Here is an 18,750-nt window from a genome sequence, read left to right on the forward strand (position 1 = left end):
ACTCCTTGTTTTGATTGGGCGGAGGAAATAGGGAGAGGTCGGATGTCTCAGGAGCTAATGGATAACGTGGTGACTACAAGTGAGAGCGCTGTGTACGTAACGGAAATTCCCCAAGAGCAGCACTTCGGTGCACTCACACCCAGAATAGAACTTAAATATGGGAGGTGATGGATGTATTGAGTGGAGGAAATCCTTTCATAGGGTACATCTGTCAAGTCCTCACACTGTATACTTTAAATACCTTGAAATTTTGAGCATCTTTTCGTGTGCCTGTTGGCCACCTGGATGTCTTCTTTAGCGAAGGGTCTATTCATGTGTTCCCATTTCTTCACTGGAATATTTGTTTTTCGGGTGTCACTCCTCATGGAAAGACAAATAAAAAACCACACTCAGGTACCACCTCATGCCAGTCAGAGTGGCTAAAATGAACAAATCAGGAGACGATAGATGCTGGAGAGGATGTGGAGAAATGGGAACCCTCTTGTGCTGCTAGTGGGAATGCCAACTGGTGCAGCTGTTCTGGAAAACAGTGTGGAGGTTTCTCAAAAAATTAAAAATAGACCTACCCTATGACCCAGCAGTAGCACTGCTAGGAATTTACCCAAGGGATACAGGACTGCTGATGCTTAGGGGCACTTGTACTCCAATGTTTGTAGCAGCACTTTGAACAATAGCCAAACTATGGAAAGAGCCTAAATGACCATCAACTGATGAATGGATAAAGATGTGGTTTATATACACAATGGAATACGACTTGGCAATGAGAAAGCATGAAATCTGGCCTCTTATAACAATGTGGGTGGAACTGGAGAGTTATGCTAAGTGAAATAAGTCATGCAGAGAAAGACAATACCATATGTTTTCATTCTTATGTGGATCCTGAGAAACTTAACAGAAGACCATGGGGGAGGGGGAGGGAGTTGCAAGCCATAAGAGACTCTTAAAAACTGAGAACAAACTGAGGGTTGATTGGGGGTGGGTGGGAGGGAGGAGATGGTGGGTAGTGGGTATTGAGGGCACCTGTTGGGTTGAGCACTGGGTGTGGTATGGAAACCAATATGACAATTTCATATTTAAAAAAAATAACAAAAAAAATGGTATAACCACTTTGAAAAAAAAAACCTTGAAATTTTATTTGTAAGTTATTTATTTCTCAAGAAAGCCAGCGATAGGGAGCAGGGGAGCCAAACCAGGTTCAATCTTGAAGCAGCCACTGACCTTGCCAGAGTAGACCAAGAAGTGCCTCACATCCATCTCCAAGAGCAATCAATTCTAGCCTGGTCATTCCCATAGCAACCGCATCTGTAATAGCCTAGAAAAGAGGGCGTCACCTGGCAGTTTGTTCCTCCTAGGGGAATTAGATCCTGTCCATGTCTCTTGTGGGTATTTATCTCGCCATATACAGCATATACATAACAAAATGGCCCCATGCAGAAATAGACTTCCTTTTCTGTTTGAAAACCATTAGAAACCTACACTTCCTCAAAATGTTTAAAAGTAAAGCTGTTAAAATAGCTGTTAAAACTTATGGAATATATAAACATCTCTACATGATCTTCAGCTCAACATCTTATTTGTTTAGCTTTGCCTGATGTGTGTCAAGATAGAATTTGTATATTCAGATTTCCCGGAAGATCAGAGAATTTCCAGCTTCTCTCATCCGGTAGGTGGTAAAACTTCTGGCCTTGAAAAGGTCCTCCATTAAAAAGCTCCTACAGGGAAAGCAGTTAACTCCCTAATCAGGGGAGGTTTTTTTTTTTTTCCCCCCCCTTCCCCTTTTGCATCTTTAAGTCTAATTAGCTTTGGAAACCGCGTGCACCACCTTCTGGTGCCTGTGTGCATGTGCGCCTGTGGAAGAGTTCGCTACTAAGGGATCATGTGGTTCATTCTGGCCCTGCCAAGCATGTATGGATATAGAGATGCGGTTTCTCACTGAGTAAGCTTCCAGGTTGGCCAGTGACTTTTTTTTTTCAATTTCTATCCCAAGGTGTTTATGTTTCCTGTGTTTCTACAACCATATCTTACAGTTACCGACAAGGGCATTCTACCATTGGCTGTTCTGTTCCTTTCTTTTTCCCTTTCCCCCATCAGCCAGTCTCCTCTCCCGTGGAGTCGTGTTGTGCCCTATTTCCCTGCTGAGAGCACCAGGAACCAGCAGGAAAGTGCAGATCCAGGGAGCTGGTGGAAAAGAGAGCTAGAGTGGAGTTTTAAGGTTAGTGATGAAGATGATTTCTAAATAAACATATCTAATTCAAGGTTGAGAAAGGGTTAGTATGATAACCAAGAAGCACAGGTTTTCAGAACCAACTAAGTCAGAATGGAGTATTTCTTAATGAGGTGAATGGTCAAAATTTCAGTCAGCCGAGGGTTTAGCAATCGGCAGGACACGAGGTAAAGGAACCGTGGGGAGAAGCATGTGGATGCGAGGATGGAACCTTGTTCAGGGACTGCGTTGAAGTTTTCTCACTTCCACAGGTTACAGAAACCAGAATTGGGGTAAACAAAACCCACATTCACCCCATAGTCTGTGTTCCCTTGTCTCGTTTGATTTCCAGAAAGGGTGTAGTTTGGGATTGTTTGCAGAATCTAGTGGGAGAAGAGGGCGAGAGAAAGAGTTCCTGGCACTTTATATTTTAGCAAGACACACTTTTAGTTTTTTCTCCCATATCCCCTCAAAATTATAGGTATCTGCTGCTAAACTTAGGCAATTGCATTAAAGATACATATTGTTACTCTCTGGTATTTGAAAGAAAAGTATTCTCTTTAGAGCTCTGACCCCCCTCCCCCCCCATCCCAACTCTAGTGTTTAAACAGTGGCGCAATCCCATCAGCATCACAGAAATCACTTTTATCAAATAGAACGTTCTTGCCATAGGAGAAACTTGAACTGTGTTTAAACAAGTGTTTGGAAGTGAGTTGATCTTTATTGTCTATTCTCAGTCCCCAGGCAAGTGTAGTAAAGATTTAAAAAGTGACTAAATGATTTACGGACTTAGGATGGTTCACATGTGACCTCTTTAGGAAACTCCGTGAATCTGCATTTGGGGACCACACTTAGGCCTAGGTGCAGCTGGATGGGAATTAGATTCATTCCGTGTTCCCTGGCTCCCGCCTCAGTAGTTCTCTGCGTTGTTGTGCCCTCCATAGTTGATGCCCAGAAGTCTCTTGACAGGTGAAGTGGGAACGTGTCCTTAGTTTTCCTTTGTTGACTTAGTGATGGACCTAGACAGAATTGTGAGCTGTGATGTGGGTTTTCTTGCATTCTTTCTCCTCTGAAGAAGTCTACCTGATGTGGTTATTGGGGTACACGGTACACGCTCCGTTCCCTGCCATCGTCCTTCCATAGCTCCATTCCGCCCATGCCCACCATCCACCCAGCCGCTCTAACATACTCTGCCATTATGGCCCTAACACAGCCTCATTTTTATGGGCCTCCAGGTTGGAAATGACATGTCAATTGCTATTATGCTGGGGTATGTGCTGGTAAATGTGACTTAAGATGGGATTATTTTTAATCCTAATTGGTCATGAGACCTCTTTTGCAGGTTAGTCATCTATGAAGGTTATCACATTTGATCTGCAAATTATACCCCAGAGGGAGACCACCTCACCTGTTCTCAGTCATTCCCTGCTAAAATGTTAAAACCATGCCTCTGTTGACCAATTCTTGCTTTGTCACTGTTGGACTTTATAGAAATAACAAAATACCCTGCATTCCCATATTTTTGTTAATATTGTATAGAGTTCTCTTCTGTAAGGCTTTCTGCTTACTATTTATGATGCCCTTGACTACTAGTTATAAGGTTCTTCTCACCAAATGAATATCCACTCTCTAGGCTGTAATCCCTACATGTAGTAATTTCCATTTTTATTTCAAAAAATTTTTGTATACCAACGTTAGCTCTCCACATGTTTTTCTACTTTAGGACCTTTCTCTTATTCGTAAAGCCTTCATGTTGGCCAGATGCTTTCCATTTTCTTTATTAATCATCAGTCCTGATAACGTGTTACCTACTTCTTATATTCTCATGGTTCTGCCGCAATATGAACTACATTTACCCAAGTGACTAAATGATCTTTTCAAGAAAACAGCTGGAGGGGCTCCTGGGTGGCGCAGTCGGTTGAGCGTCCGACTTCAGCCAGGTCACGATCTCGCGGTCCGTGAGTTCGAGCCCCGCGTCGGGCTCTGGGCTGATGGCTCAGAGCCTGGAGCCTGTTTCCGATTCTGTGTCTCCCTCTCTCTCTGCCCCTCCCCCGTTCATGCTCTGTCTCTCTCTGTCCCAAAAATACATAAAAACGTTGAAAAAAAATTAAAAAAAAACTGGAGAATCCAGCAGCTACCCAACATGTTACAATCCTTTATCTTCTAATTGTGTGTGAATGGCTAAAACAAGGTTTTGTTACAATGGGGTAGAGACGTAATATTGTCTGCCAGAATCTCTTTCTAGTTTTCATATGCCGTGCTGAGTTATTAGCAAGAAATAAGGTTTCATATGATTTTAAAGATGTAATCATAGTTTCAATAGTCTTCAAAAAGTCTACTTTTGTTGTTATCCAAATATCCCCAGCAAGATCTGAGCTCCCTCTGATAGTGTGACATAGCCCAGCATGCGGTTTGTCATAATGGTTCAATGGAGGAAGAATGGGTTTTTCAGTCTCGAATGTGTGTACACAGAATCGGCTTAAGTTACGTAAACTCATTTTCTTTACTTTTGCTTGTAAAATGGATAAAATTTCCCACATCTTTGTAGTGATATTAGAAGCTAGAAGTGAAGATGAAGCTAAGGGTTGAATAGGATGTGAGAGTTTCCTAAAACTGGAAAAAAACAAAACAAAACACTCTTTAACCCTGTCAACTAGATGTCATGATCATCATGTTTCTGACCTTGATTTGAGTTTTGATATTGAACTGCTGTTTGTTATGTCTCTATTTGATAGACATGGAAATCTATTTGAAAGGTAACACTGTAACAACATGAACTTGTTTCTCACTTTGATAGTCCTAAAGAAGCCTGGGGCATTAATAGTTCGTGTGTGTGCACACGAGTGTTTTCTGCATGGATTTGTGCCTACGAGCAATGATTATATTAAAAAGTAAAAAACTAGATAATTTTACTCTTAAAAAAACAAATACAAATAAATACAGCTTTTTTTTTTCTCTAGTACATATTGAGTGAAATGAACACTGGAAGAGTCTATGGTCTGGGATAAGGAGCGTTAGTGGGTTCTTAGCACTTAGGTTCTATCCCTGGCCTTAATAAAATTAGCTGTGTGCAACAGTTAAAGGCTAGGTGAATTTTATTCCATCTATAGAGCTCATTCCAGCAAAAACACATACAATTAAACAGAAAAATACTTCTTATTTGAAAAACATCGTAGAACAATGGGGGTTTGTTTTTGTTGTTTTAATTTTAATGTTTACTCTGAGCTGTCAGCACAGAGCCTGATGTGGGGCATGAACTCACAAACCGTGAGATCATGACCTGAGCTGAAGTCGGTCACTCAACCGACTGGAGCCACTCAGGTGCCCCAATGTTTTTAACATAGAATGAAGGCAATTATAAGAGATATTATAGTAAAAAAAAAAAAAAAACTTTGTAAATACCACTTGACCAAATTTTTAATTTTTTCATATATTAAAAAAACAAAACCTAATCGTTGGAATACCCTATATCTCACTAGTATCATTAGCTAACTTCCCCCAAATCACACAGTAAAATACCAGAGCCAGGAAGTTTGGCCTAGAGCCCATGTTCTTAACCAATACTCTATTGGCTCTTAATTCATCAGACTCCTTGTCCTCAAATGAGAAGGTAGTCATAATAGGTCATGTGGATTAAAAAAATCTTAGTATGGTGCCAAGAACATAATAATTCAGTAAATGTTCACTATGATTCACTCCATACTGCTTTTAGTTGGGTATTTAATTCAGAAGAACCAGGATTAAACCCCAAATATGTGGCCGCTAGTTGAGTGTATGTTTTTCTGTCAACAACTACTCAAGTGGTGGGAATCATGGCAGATATTTAACCTCTAAGACAGGCTTCAGGTGAAAACTGAATTAGACTGATAGTAGTGAGTCAGATACCAGATGAGAGGGAAAGAAAACACACCTTAAACAGAGGAAACTATACATGTAATCATTCAAGTCATGAAGACCTTTCTCTTTTTTCCCCAATATATCTAAATACAGTTTTTCTCTTACATTTAAATCAATAACCTAGGATTCATTTCTGTCTAGAAAGGGTAGGGGTCATGATTCATGCATTTTCCATTTGGGAATCTAATTGATCCAGATGAATTCAATCCCCCTATTATAGATTCAAGCAGTCTGATTAAAGTCACATCTGTGCATATGTGTTCACGTGTGTGTGTGCAAATGTGTGGCGGGAACTAATATATGAAAATGCAAAAGACTGAATAGATCCATGGATATCTTTTAGAATAACACAGAAACCTTAAGACTTCTACTAGTTATGAAAACAAGGCATAGGGGTGCCTGGCTAGCTCAAAGGACCATGTGACTTGATCTCGGGGTTGTGTGTGTGAGCCCCATGTTGTGTATAGAGATTACCTAAATAAAACTTAGTATACCTTTTTTTTTTTTTTTTTTTTTTGTCTTTGAGACTGAGGGTTATCAAAAGAACATGAACAGGAACATAACCACCTAATGTGAGGTCACCAGATTTATAAAAAGGTAGCAGAATCTTGAATTAGAAAAGTCTTTTCTGTAAATGTTAACTTTTGAAATGACACTGTAATGACTCTTTATCAGCATTCATCTCCTCTCTGGTTCCTCTAGCTCAGTCTTTGCTAATACCCATGTTGAATGTTGTGCTTAAATTTCATAACCCTAATTTATTACTCCTTGTTGTAATTTTAAATGCTAGCTCCTATTTTTGGCAGACAAATCCTATAACACTATAAGTTAAAGGGGTCTTGAGCATTTAATACCACATCTGACTATTTGGTAGTTTGCACATAGTGTGTACCAAATAAATACATGCTATTCAATGTAAAGATTACTTGCTACCTTATGTTATTACTTGCTACCTTATGTTAGGAAGTAAAAAACAACAACAACAACAAAAAAACAAAACAACACTGGTGTTGAATTATTTGGTTACTTTAATTTTAGAATGATGTTTCTATTGGAATATTTCTTAAGAAATGTTAGTTTTAGGGGCTCCTGGGTGGCTCAGTTGGTTAAGCATCCAACTCTTGATTTTTGGCTCAGGTCGTGAACTCATGGTTCATGAGTTCGAGCCCTACAGTCGGGCTCAGTGCTGACAGTGCAAGAGACTGCTTGGGATTTTCTCTCTGCCCCTGCCTCAAAATAAGCCTTAAAGTGTTAATTTTTACCTTTTGTTAATATAGAATACATCTTTAAGAACTAAAAAAGGGTAAGATCTAGGACCATGTCTTGAATATTAATCTTAAGAAATTTCCACTAAATATTTATTCTCAGGAGGGATAAGCCCAGGAGTACTCATATTTAAAATATCTAATGAAAAGCACTTTTAAAATGGTGCAATAGGGACCTTCAAAAATCCTATATTCCAAAAACATTGGTTTTACTCTTCTAAAAATCATCAGAACCAGCTTCTCCAGAACTCTGTTACAAGCCTCTGGTTAATTTCAACCTGAGGAGCATGTATTGAAAAACCAAACCCAAGGGATAGTGGCAACCCTAGAAGAGTCCTAATAAAATGCCAAAAAGTTTTCCCGTTCACATCCACCTGTTCCTAACTCTCTGGTGGCCTTGGGACACCTTAGCATCAAGACCGCATGAGCTTGTAAACCAGCTTGGCTGACCTAGGATTGGATGTCAAGTCAGTGCAATAGGTTTTTTTCTATTCCATATGTTAAGGACGTTTGAAGTCCCCAATCCTTCCCCGAGTGTGTGAAGTGAACGGACTGAAAAATCAACCGCTCTTCTTGGACCTGTCAGGCGGGGAGATCCGGGACAAAGCACTGCCTCCCAGACTAGAGGCAGGTGAGAACAGGGTGTCTTGGCTTGACCAGAGCAGCTTCCAAGGGGAGGAAAACCTGAACCATGGTTGACCTGCTAGAGGCCGTGTGTGAACAACTCAGAGTTAAAATCTCCCCAGGAGGATCCCATGATAGGGGGACCCCGATGGTGTTGTGAGATCTACGTCTAGGAGCTCAAGGGGAAAATGGAGAAAAGACCCCCCCCCCCCCGCCTGCTTCTAGCAGGGAGAGGGGGAAAGGAACCACTTTGAAATATGCCTGAATACTCTGTTCTTAGAAGGGCCTGCCCTGGGGGAAACCCCTGAACCTGTGCCTAAATTCCCACAGTAACTAGGAGAGTCTAACCTGGAGAACAGCAATGCCCCAATCCAGCCAGCTGCAGTCTTCTACAGAGGGGAAGGGAAATAGGTGGGAATGCTCCCACTTACTCTAGCCATCTTGACCCACCAAAGGGGTAGAAGAAAAATTGGAAAGAGGGTGGAAAAGAGGGGTGGGACTGAACTTCAGAAGCCTAGATCAACTACGAGCCTGGGGTCTGATCACAGAATGGTTACTTTCCCCTTCCCCATCCCCATCACATCACAAAAGACCTTTTTATAGCTGTTCCCTTTACTTAGTGCATCCGGGCCCCTTACCCAGAAAAACAAAAACAAAATAAAACCACGCAAGGCATACCTAAAGGCAAAAGACACATTTATGAAAGGACAGAGCAAGCATCAGAACCAGACGTGGCAGAGGTGTGGGGATTAGTGAATGTTTTAAACTAGGATTAATATGCTACAGGCTCCAGTGGATAGAATAGACCACATGCACGGAGGGATGGGCGATATAGGCAGAGATGGAAGTGCAGAAAAAACCTCCAAGTCTTCATTTCCGTTAGTGTTTCTTTATCTCTTGCCTTTCTTTGAGCTTATGAGTAGACTGGACGCAGCACAGTGAAAGACTCCCTGAGCTACAGGTAGAATTCGTTCACAGGAGAGAAGCATGCCTGGGTTCGCTTGTCCAGTGAGAAGTATAAACCATCTATGCAGCACACACGAACCAACCTGGATCAGTCACCCCTAATCCAGCCAGTAGACTTGTGCGTTAAACACACATCAACGTCAGAGTGCTTGCTGGTTCTATTAAGTGGCACACAGGTATTATGAGCTTGTGGCCCACACGGAAACGGGAGGTGTCTAGATTTGGTCAGACCTGCATTCTAAGACCCAAGTCTAGCTTAGTTTCTAGCGTGTCTCTCACTGCTGGTTGATCCTGTGGGTGTGCACATTTCCCCCAAGAAAAGGCACTGTAGTAATCTATGAAGGTAGCTTTCGGATAATTATTTTAAAAGACACAAATTTAAATTCTTGCAGGTTTCTACTGTAAAGAAGATTGCATAAAGGAGAGCAGCTTTGTGTAATAGACATAATGCACTTGTTTTTTTGTTTTGTCTTGGTCGTAATGGCCCTAGTGATGCTACTTGTGATCAGCCATCCCGTTGTTTTCTGACTTGTTATTTTGTAATTGATACTTACGGGATTATTTTCTGCTGACCACATCTTCAAAAGTCTGACTGGCAAGCATGACTTGGCATCCTGAGTGAACAAAACCTTTGGCCTCCAAACCACTATTGCGAGAACATCATCACTTCTCCGTCATGCATTAACAGCACTGATAGTTGCTGGTGTCCCCCTGGTCCATTCTTTGTCCGTGGAGCCCGTCTCTGCTAACACTGACCTGTGCAGAGAGATGCTGAAAATCTCTCCTCTGATGTTTCCTTTCACTCGTGTTACGGTTCACAACTCTTGGTATTGCTATTTAAAAGTAAATCCTTGCCATCGATATCTTAGCATGGTGCTTTCCCAGACAGAAAATCTGGTGTCTCAGGAACAAATCTCCTTACTGGGCTTTTAGCAGTTTGAGCCTGGGCCCTGTCAGACCCACCAGCCTGCCCTCTGCATTTCAGGTTTTCTCACATGCCTTAAAATCCCGAGTTGGCACTCTCAATGCTTCAGAATTTGACTGTGTTATACTTTACAAACTCACAAATAATAGTTCTTATATATGATAAAACTTCCCACATGTTAAAAATCGTTTTGCTGTTTTGCCAGTGAATGTTTCTACAACATCCAATTAAAAAGTAACCAGACAGAAAAAGCAAAAAAAAAAAAAAAAAAAAAAAAAAAAAAGTAACAGGACTACTGTCACGGGAGCATGTGAAAAGCTGTGTGCTCCAACCCCATCTCTTCCTCATCAGGGGGTGGACTTTATAACTTCTGCTTTTGGTAGTCTGATGGTTTGCCTCCAGTGTTCCAAAACCGTTTTCCTTGACTAGTCAACAATAAAGAGAACTCGACCTTAAAGGTATTTGATGCCATTACTACCTATCTTCCTGTTTCTTCGAACATTTCTCTATTGTTAACTTGACTTTTTCTCTGGTTTATTTTGTGACCTTATAGGTAAGGTTATAAAAATGGCATCCAAGAGCTGGACTTTTCTTGCCTGTGTGTTCTTCGTGACCATTTAGATATCTGAAAAATATAAATTTTAGGTTGGTGCCTTGTTGAGATATTAATAGCCTGGTACGTATTTTCGTCTGTGTTGCCTGCATTCATATGTCCTAGATATTAGACTCTGTAATTCCCATTTAAATTTTTTTCTTGTGTCCATATTTTCTAATTTTTGACAAGTATCTTGATTCTGTTCTGCACACTGGCCAGTATCTCAATTCTCCATATAGAAGGAGGCTATCTGTCCCCTGACCTTCCTCTCCTATGGTATGCTTGAGTCTCCTACAATCAGCAAAACTCTTATTTTTACCTTTTCAAAGTTAATTGTTACATTCTGCATTGAGAATGAAAGCCAGGACATTCTTGCTTTGTTCATAGGCTGGCTGTAAAGGGTAAACACGAGTAAAGCATTTATATTCTGACAATTACGACTTTCTGCCCTTTTTCTGGACCATATAGTGTTCTGTAAGTAGACTTCATTTTTTATGACTTCAGTGTTTAGATTCCTAAGCAACTCACAGGATAATTTTCCTACTAGGCATTCTTCTTCATATTTTAGTTTTCTTTATATTAGACTATGAGTTAATTGGTGGATTTTCATTTTTATGTCGCATTTTTTTCTTAAAACTTATCTCCTGTTAAAAGCATTGAAAAGTGGTACACAACTGTAATCGTTAAAGTTTTTCCTGGTGTTTGCAACTCAAACTATTTCAAGAATCTAGTGCCTTCCCACTTTCTCCCTTCAGTTTGCTAGAATACATCCTCAAATAAGATACTAAGAATGCATCACAGAAGATAAATTTTCTGAGTCCTTGTGTTGGAAAACACATTTATTCTCCTTTTATATTTGAGTGTAACTTCTCCATGTATAAAATTCTAGTTTAAGAATCCTTTCTCAAAACTTTGATAGCAACTCTATTCTGGCATCTAATTTTGCTGTTTGAATTTTCCATTATGCCTTGTTTCATTATAGAACAGTCATCAGCAAATGCTTCCCATGTAAATATTTTAGAGTTTGTGGGCTGTAGAGTCCGTCTCTGGCGTTGTAGTGCTAATGTGATGGTAAATGATACGCAAACAATCATGGGTGTGGCTGCATTCCAATAAAACTATCCATGGAGAATGAATTTGAGTTTCAGATCATTTCTAGGTGTCTAAAAGATTTCTATTTTTTTCAGTAATTCTTTTACAAAAAGTATTCTTAGCTGCTGGGCTGTATAAAAATTCAACATGGAGACTGAATTTGATTCAAGTTTATTAACCATCATTTTGATGCTTTTTATCTTTCGTTTATGGCCATTATTAGCAAATTTCACAATGTGCATCAGCATTATTTGTCCATTGAGCTCTTGTTATTAGAAGGCCTTGTTAAACTTGCAAGCACATACCTGGGAAAATGCAGAACCGTGTGGTGTTGGTGCTTGTGGCATGGCCTCAAGGACCCTGGCGTAGAGGCTAGCTTATGTTCAAAGCTAAGTATCAGGCTTTCACTTGAACACAGCATCCACTGGAGCCCCTGCTCGTGCCCAAAGTTACCCCCGCCCTGGGGCAGATTGGGCCCATCATCTCCCTCCATCCCCTTTTCCTCTTTTTGAAGCTTGTTGCATTTTCGGTTCTGTGGGTAACACCACACCAGCTGTGGACGCCATTTTCTTCTCTTGACTGTTGGTGACTCATCCCTTTTTGTGTTCTCTGTGTTATGTCAGTAGGATTATAGTTAGGACTATAGTCCCTACTATAGGACTATAGTATAGGCACATGTATGTAATTAGTCACCTTGACTAAAAAAAAAAATACATTTGAATGGTATTTATCCTTAGGTGCTAATGTGATATCAGGCTTACTGTAGTTACCACTACTCGTTCCTCTGAAATGAGGCTATGCATGATACTGGCTAAAGTTCCAATAACAAGGATTGTCTGGATGTTCTATTTTGTTCGTCATGGGGAGGTTGTTACTTAAAGGAATTAAAAAGGAAAAGAAAATCTTGCACGGGATCTCTCTTACTGATCATCACCATCATGTTCTACTGAAAATTATGTTTTAGGGTTTATCGTTCGTTTGTGTATTCTGTATTTCTCTTTAAGGGTCTACAGTCACCTCATCTGTAAAACTTCTAGTGTAGATCCTAGAAACTGGAATGTTGGACCTTTATTTCTTTTCCTTGCTCTGTTATTGATAGAAAATAGAGCTACATCTTCATAAATATTACTAAGACAGATTCTTCATAGAATTACCCAAAGTGCTCGGAGGCGCCTTATCCGTAACTTACTAGAGTATTCATGAATGCGGAACTCCATCTTGAGGAGATGTCGAGCCAAGGTCCTGGAAAAGTCCATCCCATTTCCTTCAGCATAATTCTTGAGTGTATCTGAGAGCTAATAACCTGTCCAATGTAAAACTCCAAAATTATACTTGGCATTCAACTTGATAGGGACAATGCTTGTATGTTATCCTGTTCTCCTGTCCCCTGGTTTGATGTAACTTGTGAATATGTGGTTAACTGCTTTTATGTATCAGATACAAATGGTGACCATTGTTTATTTACAAAAATAGGAATTTGAGGACTGATACTCTTATTCTGGAGTTGAGAATAGTGGTCAGAGTTGGATTTTCTTTTCTAGTTTTAAATCCTGATATCCAAACCATAATCTTGAAGTGAATCCCAGAACAGAGTAAAGATTATTTAATTTTTAAGGAAAGAAATGTGAGTATTTCAGCCTAAGTTGGCACATTATGAAGCCAGTCTTTAGGATTCCTTCCCTGGAATATAAAGAATAAAATATAGCTGAAATGTTGGAAATTAAGAAAAAGCAAACATAAATGAGCTTAGTCACTTGCCACCTGAAAAAGATTGGAAGCAGTTAATCAGTAACGAATTCCATTGGACATGGAGACTTCCCGGAAAGATGGATAAATCATGGCTTTGCTGTTGACATTATATGTTAGTAAATGGCTGTAATCAGGTTTACACGCTAAAGAGTTTTCACTCATTTCTGCTAAAAGTCAGCAGGGATCTGGTTCAATAGTTCATACGTTCATTTTTTTAATGCATTTATCGTCAACTACAAGCCTTAATTAAAGATAGGTAGGGCAGAAGATTGTTTTTCTGGCACTGACACCGACATCTTAGGACTCTTCACTTACCCTGTCTGTGAAAAGTGAAATATAATGCCTCAGGATGCGTTTTGTTGACAGAAAACTAATGCTATGAGGTTCGTGGAGGCTCAGCATAGCAAGTATACATATGGGGTGATTTTTAATCTTTTTGATGGCTTGATTCACTCAGAAAATATAAGGAGGTTATTTGTCTGAGTTATACTTGTAGAACTGCAGGGAGTAAAGGTAGCTGGCCTTAAAGTGTCTTTTTCATGCAAAAACAGGAATTGCTTTCAAACAGAAAAGAATCAATTTTCCAACTGTAAGTGGTTATTGAAAGGAAGGACACATTTTCTAAGCAGTATTCCAACGAGGAAGGAGCTGGGTTCTCGTGAGGCCAGTGCAAAGAGACCAAGATAAGGAGACCGTATTGATTGTGCAGAGTGGCTTAGTCTCTGCATCAGGATGATCCGACTTGGTGTGAGACTGGTTCGTGTAAACTGACTGCAGCACCTGATCGTGTTACTGGGTCCCGTTTATCCTCAGCTGCTTTATCTCCAAGATGAATGTAGCTGTGAATGCTCAGTAAATATTAGGTAATTTTATTATGTATGTACAACTGATAGGCACAAAATAAAAATCCTGCTTAAAAAATAATACACTAAATAGCTTAATGTTATCAAGGCTGCACACTGATTTTTCTTTCCCTTCTAGAACTTGTGCCCTACAGCACAGCAGAAGGGATGCTGCATGGAATTATCTTGTTCAAATCCTTTTAAGCTGCTTTTGCAGAGACACAGACATCCACGAATTAACTCTGGCAGTGGGGAACTCTCAGGAGATAATGTAGCCTCTATATCCCCTACTGCAATTCTGAAGTCTGTGGGCCCTACAAACAATTATTTCCCTGACTCTTCCTTAGTTACAGCCTCACTGCTACAATGAATGTCAAGTGCGGCGTCTGGTGGCTTAATTCTTGGTGATTGGGAAAATTAAATAATTTCTGGATATCTAACTCTTCCATTGTGTGCTCAAGGTGCTTCTTTCTTTACAGTGTTACGGCAAGATTGCTTTGCTACCCAGAAAGGGTAATAGCATTGACTGAATGCTGAGCTAAAAGTTTAACAAACCTCTTTATGTTTTTCCCGTGGGAAGAAAAAAATCTCCGGGAAGAGATAAAAAAGATGGAAAGTTCAACAGGGCAGAGGATGGTCCACATAAAATATCCCTATCCCAAAAGAATAATTTAGAAAATTAGCTTAAAAGTTTGTAAAACGGTATTTTTACTTTCAAGGGGTTGAATTTTTCTTTTTCAAAAGCCAATTTGTAAAATACAACTGCTGTGAAACAATAGATAAATCCAAGGCAAATGGTAAATAATAAAGGCCTTCAAAATCGAGGACCTGAAGCTGGCAAGTGTGGGACGCTGATTCTTTCCCTTGTGAATTAATCACTGTGAATAATTAAAGTGGCAGCTACACTTGCTGTATCATGGCAGTGACTATGCAACCAATTGGTGGAAGTTTCCACTGAAATTAGGAAGCCTAGTATATGAGAAAAATCATCATTTCCAAATTGCAGCTCAAGGTTCTGCCGTTGATTTTTTTGAAAGTGTGACTTCTCTATCCAACAGGATCAAATCTGGAATCCACCCCTTCCTGCCTGCATGACATTGGACAAGAATTGCGTACTTGTGCTGAGTCTGTGTAAAACGGAAATAGGACTAATCAAACTTAGGGCCTTTTTTCTTTCCTTTTTTCTTTTAAACATAGATTAGAGATCATGCATACCCAAATCACTAGGAGGCCTATCCAACCTGGAGGTGAAAATAAAATAATGGAAAATGACACTACATGAGTTCGCTCACTTGTGTAATTGTAAGGCCTTGGTCCCCTTATTCATGTCTTGTCAGGTGATAGCTGGGCGTTCTGGGGTGATCTGTTTGAACAGAGACAGTTCCATTCAAGTTGCTGTGTGGAACCTCACTACCCTTGGTGCTAAAGATCTCCAAAGGAACGTGCTTTTTTGTCCTCGGGAACTTCTCCATACAATTCCTACTGGGCACTGGGGTGGGGGATACTGAGTCAAGTCAGATTTCCTATGTACCCCTTCTCCACACAGCCTTCTGCTTCTTCTCACCCCCACCATTTGTTACAACCGATGAACCTACTACAAACATGTTGTCCTCTGAAGTCCGTACTTCACACTATAAAACCCTGGTGTTGCATGTGCTGTGGGTTTAGACGAAGAGATAATGGCCTGTATCCACCATAGGATCACACAGAAGAGCTTCCCTGTCCCACGTAAACTCTGTGTTCTGTTTCCTCTTCCCTTCCTCCCTGCAACCACTGGTTACTGTCTCCGTAGCTTTACCTTTCCCCAAATGTTATGTACTTGGAATTGTACAGTATGGATTTCCCATCGGCTTCTCTTGATTAGTAATATACATTTAAGTTTCCTTTTGTCATGACTTGTACCTCCTTTCCTCTTAGCACTGAATAACTGGGCGTACCAGTTTCTTTACGTTTTTTAAAATTCCAGTCTAGTTACTATGCAGTGTTAAATTAGCTTCAGGTGTACAATTTAGTGGCTCAACAATTCTATCCATTTCTCATTACCATAGGTGTACTTTTATTATTTTTTACTTTCAATGTAAGTTTTTTTTTTTTACTTTTAATGTAAGTTTTTTAACTGACAGTGTAATATTAATTTCAGGTATACAATATAGCGGCTTAACACTTCCAAATATCACATGGTGTTAATCACAAGTGCATGCTTTTTTAAAATGTTTATTTTGAGACAGAAAACTAGTGGAGAAAGGGGGGAGAGAGAGAGAGAGAGAGAGAGAGAGAGAGAGAGAGTGTGTGTGTGTGTGTGTGTGTGTGTGAGTGAGTGAGTGAGTGAGTGACAGAGAATCCCAAGCAGGCTCTGTGCTAAGCGCAGTGCTGGATCCCATGACCATGAGATCATGACCTGAACTGAAATCAAGAGTCGCACGCTCAACTGAATGAGCCACCTGGCTGCCCACAAGTGTACTCTTAATCCCCATCACCTATTTTACCCATCCCTCCACCCTCCTCCTCTCAGGTAACCCTCAGTTTGTCTTGTATAGTTAAGTCTGTTCCTTGGTTTATCTCTTTTTTCCCCGTTGTTTGTTTCTTAAATTCCACATATGACTGAAATGCTGTCTTCCTCTGACTTCTTTCTCTTAGCATTATATATTGTAGTTCAATGTCATTGCAAATGGCAAAGTTACATTCTTTTTTTCCATGGCTGAGTAATATTCCGTTCTATATATACCACATCTTCTTTATCCATTCATCAGTAGATGGATATTTGGGCTCTCCATAATTTGGCTATTGTTGGTAATGCTGTGATAAATGGTGGGGTACATGGATCAGTATTTTTTGTATTCTGTGAGTAGCTACCTAGTAGTACAGTTGTTGGATTATAAAATGGCTCTATTTTCAACTTTTTGAGGAACATCCATACTGTTCTCCAAAGTGGCTGCACCAGTTTGTATTCCCACCCACAGTACAAGAGCATTTCCCTTTCTCCACATTCTCAACACCTGTGGTTGATTTCAGCCATTTTTGACAAGTGATACAATACCTCATTGGAGTATTGATTTGCATTTCCCTGATGATGAGTGAGATTGACCATATTTTCATGTGTCTGTTAGCCTTCTGGATGTCTTTTTTGGAAAAATATGTCATCTACTCATCTCTTAATTGGATTATATGTTTTTTTGGGTGTTGGTTTTATAAGTACTTCATACATTTTAGATAATCTTTTATCAGATCGTTTGCAAATATAATCTCCCATTCCATCAGTTCCCTTTTAATTTTGTTGGTTATATCCTTTGCTGATCTAGAAAGAAGTTACTATGGCTAATGTCAAAGAGATTACAGCCTGTATTCTCCTCTAGGATTTTATGGTTTCAGGTCTAACATTTAAGACTTTAATCCATCTTGAACTTCTTTTTGCCTATTGTGCAAGAAAGTGATCCATTTTCTTTCTTCTACATGTCACTGTACAGTTCTCTCAGCACCATTTGCTGAAGAGACTTTTTCCCCATTGGATGTTCTTTCTTGCTTTGTCAAAGATTGACCATATAGTTGTGGGTTCATCTCTGGGTTTTTTAGTCTGCTCTATTGATCTGTGTGTCTATTCTTGTGCCAGTACCATACAGTTTTGATCACTACAGCCTTGTAATATAACTTGAAGCCAGAATTGTAATGCCTTTAACTTTGCTTTTCTTCTTGAAGATTGCTGGCTATTCAAGGTGTTCTGTGGTTCTGTACAAATTTTAAGATTGTTTGTTCTAGCTCTGTGAAAAAGGTTATTAGCATTTTGATAAGGATTACATTAAATATGTAGATTGGTTTCGATAGTGTAGACATTTTAACAATATTCTTCTAATCCTTGAGCATGGATTCTCTTTGCTCTTTGTATCCTCTTCAACTTCTTTCATTAGTATCTTAGTTTTTCAGATTAGAGGTCTTCGACCACTTTGGGCTTTTTCCTAGGTGTCTTTTTGTTTGTGGTGAAGTTGTAAATGAGATTGATTCCTTAATGTCTTTCTGCTGCTTGACTATTGGTATATAAAAATGTTTAGGTTGTTTGAGTTGTTGTTTTGTTTTGTTTGGGTTTTTTTTTTTTTAATTTTTTTTTTCAACGTTTATTTATTTTTGGAACAGAGAGAGTCAGAGCATGAACGGGGGAGGGGCAGAGAGAGAGGGAGACACAGAATCGGAAACAGGCTCCAGGCTCTGAGCCATCAGCCCAGAGCCTGACGCGGGGCTCGAACTCACGGACTGCGAGATCATGACCTGGCTGAAGTCGGACGCTTAACCGACTGTGCCACCCAGGCGCCCCTTGTTTGGGTTTTTTAAGGTAGGCCCGTGTTGCTATATACTTCCCTCTTTTGTTTCCATGTATATATTTATTTCCATTTTTTTAACTTCTTTGATTATGTGGCTGACCCATTCATTGTTAGATAGCATGTTTAATCTCTTCTTTTTTGTGGTTGACTTCAATTTTTTATAGCATTGTGGTTACAAAAAGTGCATGGTATGGTTTTAGTCTTTCTGTATTTGGTGAGGCCTGTTTTGTGATCCAGTATATGATCTATTCTAGAGAATGTTCCATATGCACTTGAAAATGT

The 18,750-nt window shown here is 39.8% G+C and overlaps 1 protein-coding gene across 4 annotated transcripts in view; it reads left to right on the forward strand.

The window, feature by feature from the left end:
• PCDH15 (protocadherin related 15) overlaps positions 1 to 18,750 on the forward strand; it is a 1,549,353-nt gene that overhangs the window by 33,646 nt on the left and 1,496,957 nt on the right. The window lies entirely within an intron of this gene.

This window comes from Felis catus, chromosome D2 (genome assembly GCF_018350175.1).
Source record: "Felis catus isolate Fca126 chromosome D2, F.catus_Fca126_mat1.0, whole genome shotgun sequence".
NCBI lineage: Eukaryota > Metazoa > Chordata > Mammalia > Carnivora > Felidae > Felis > Felis catus.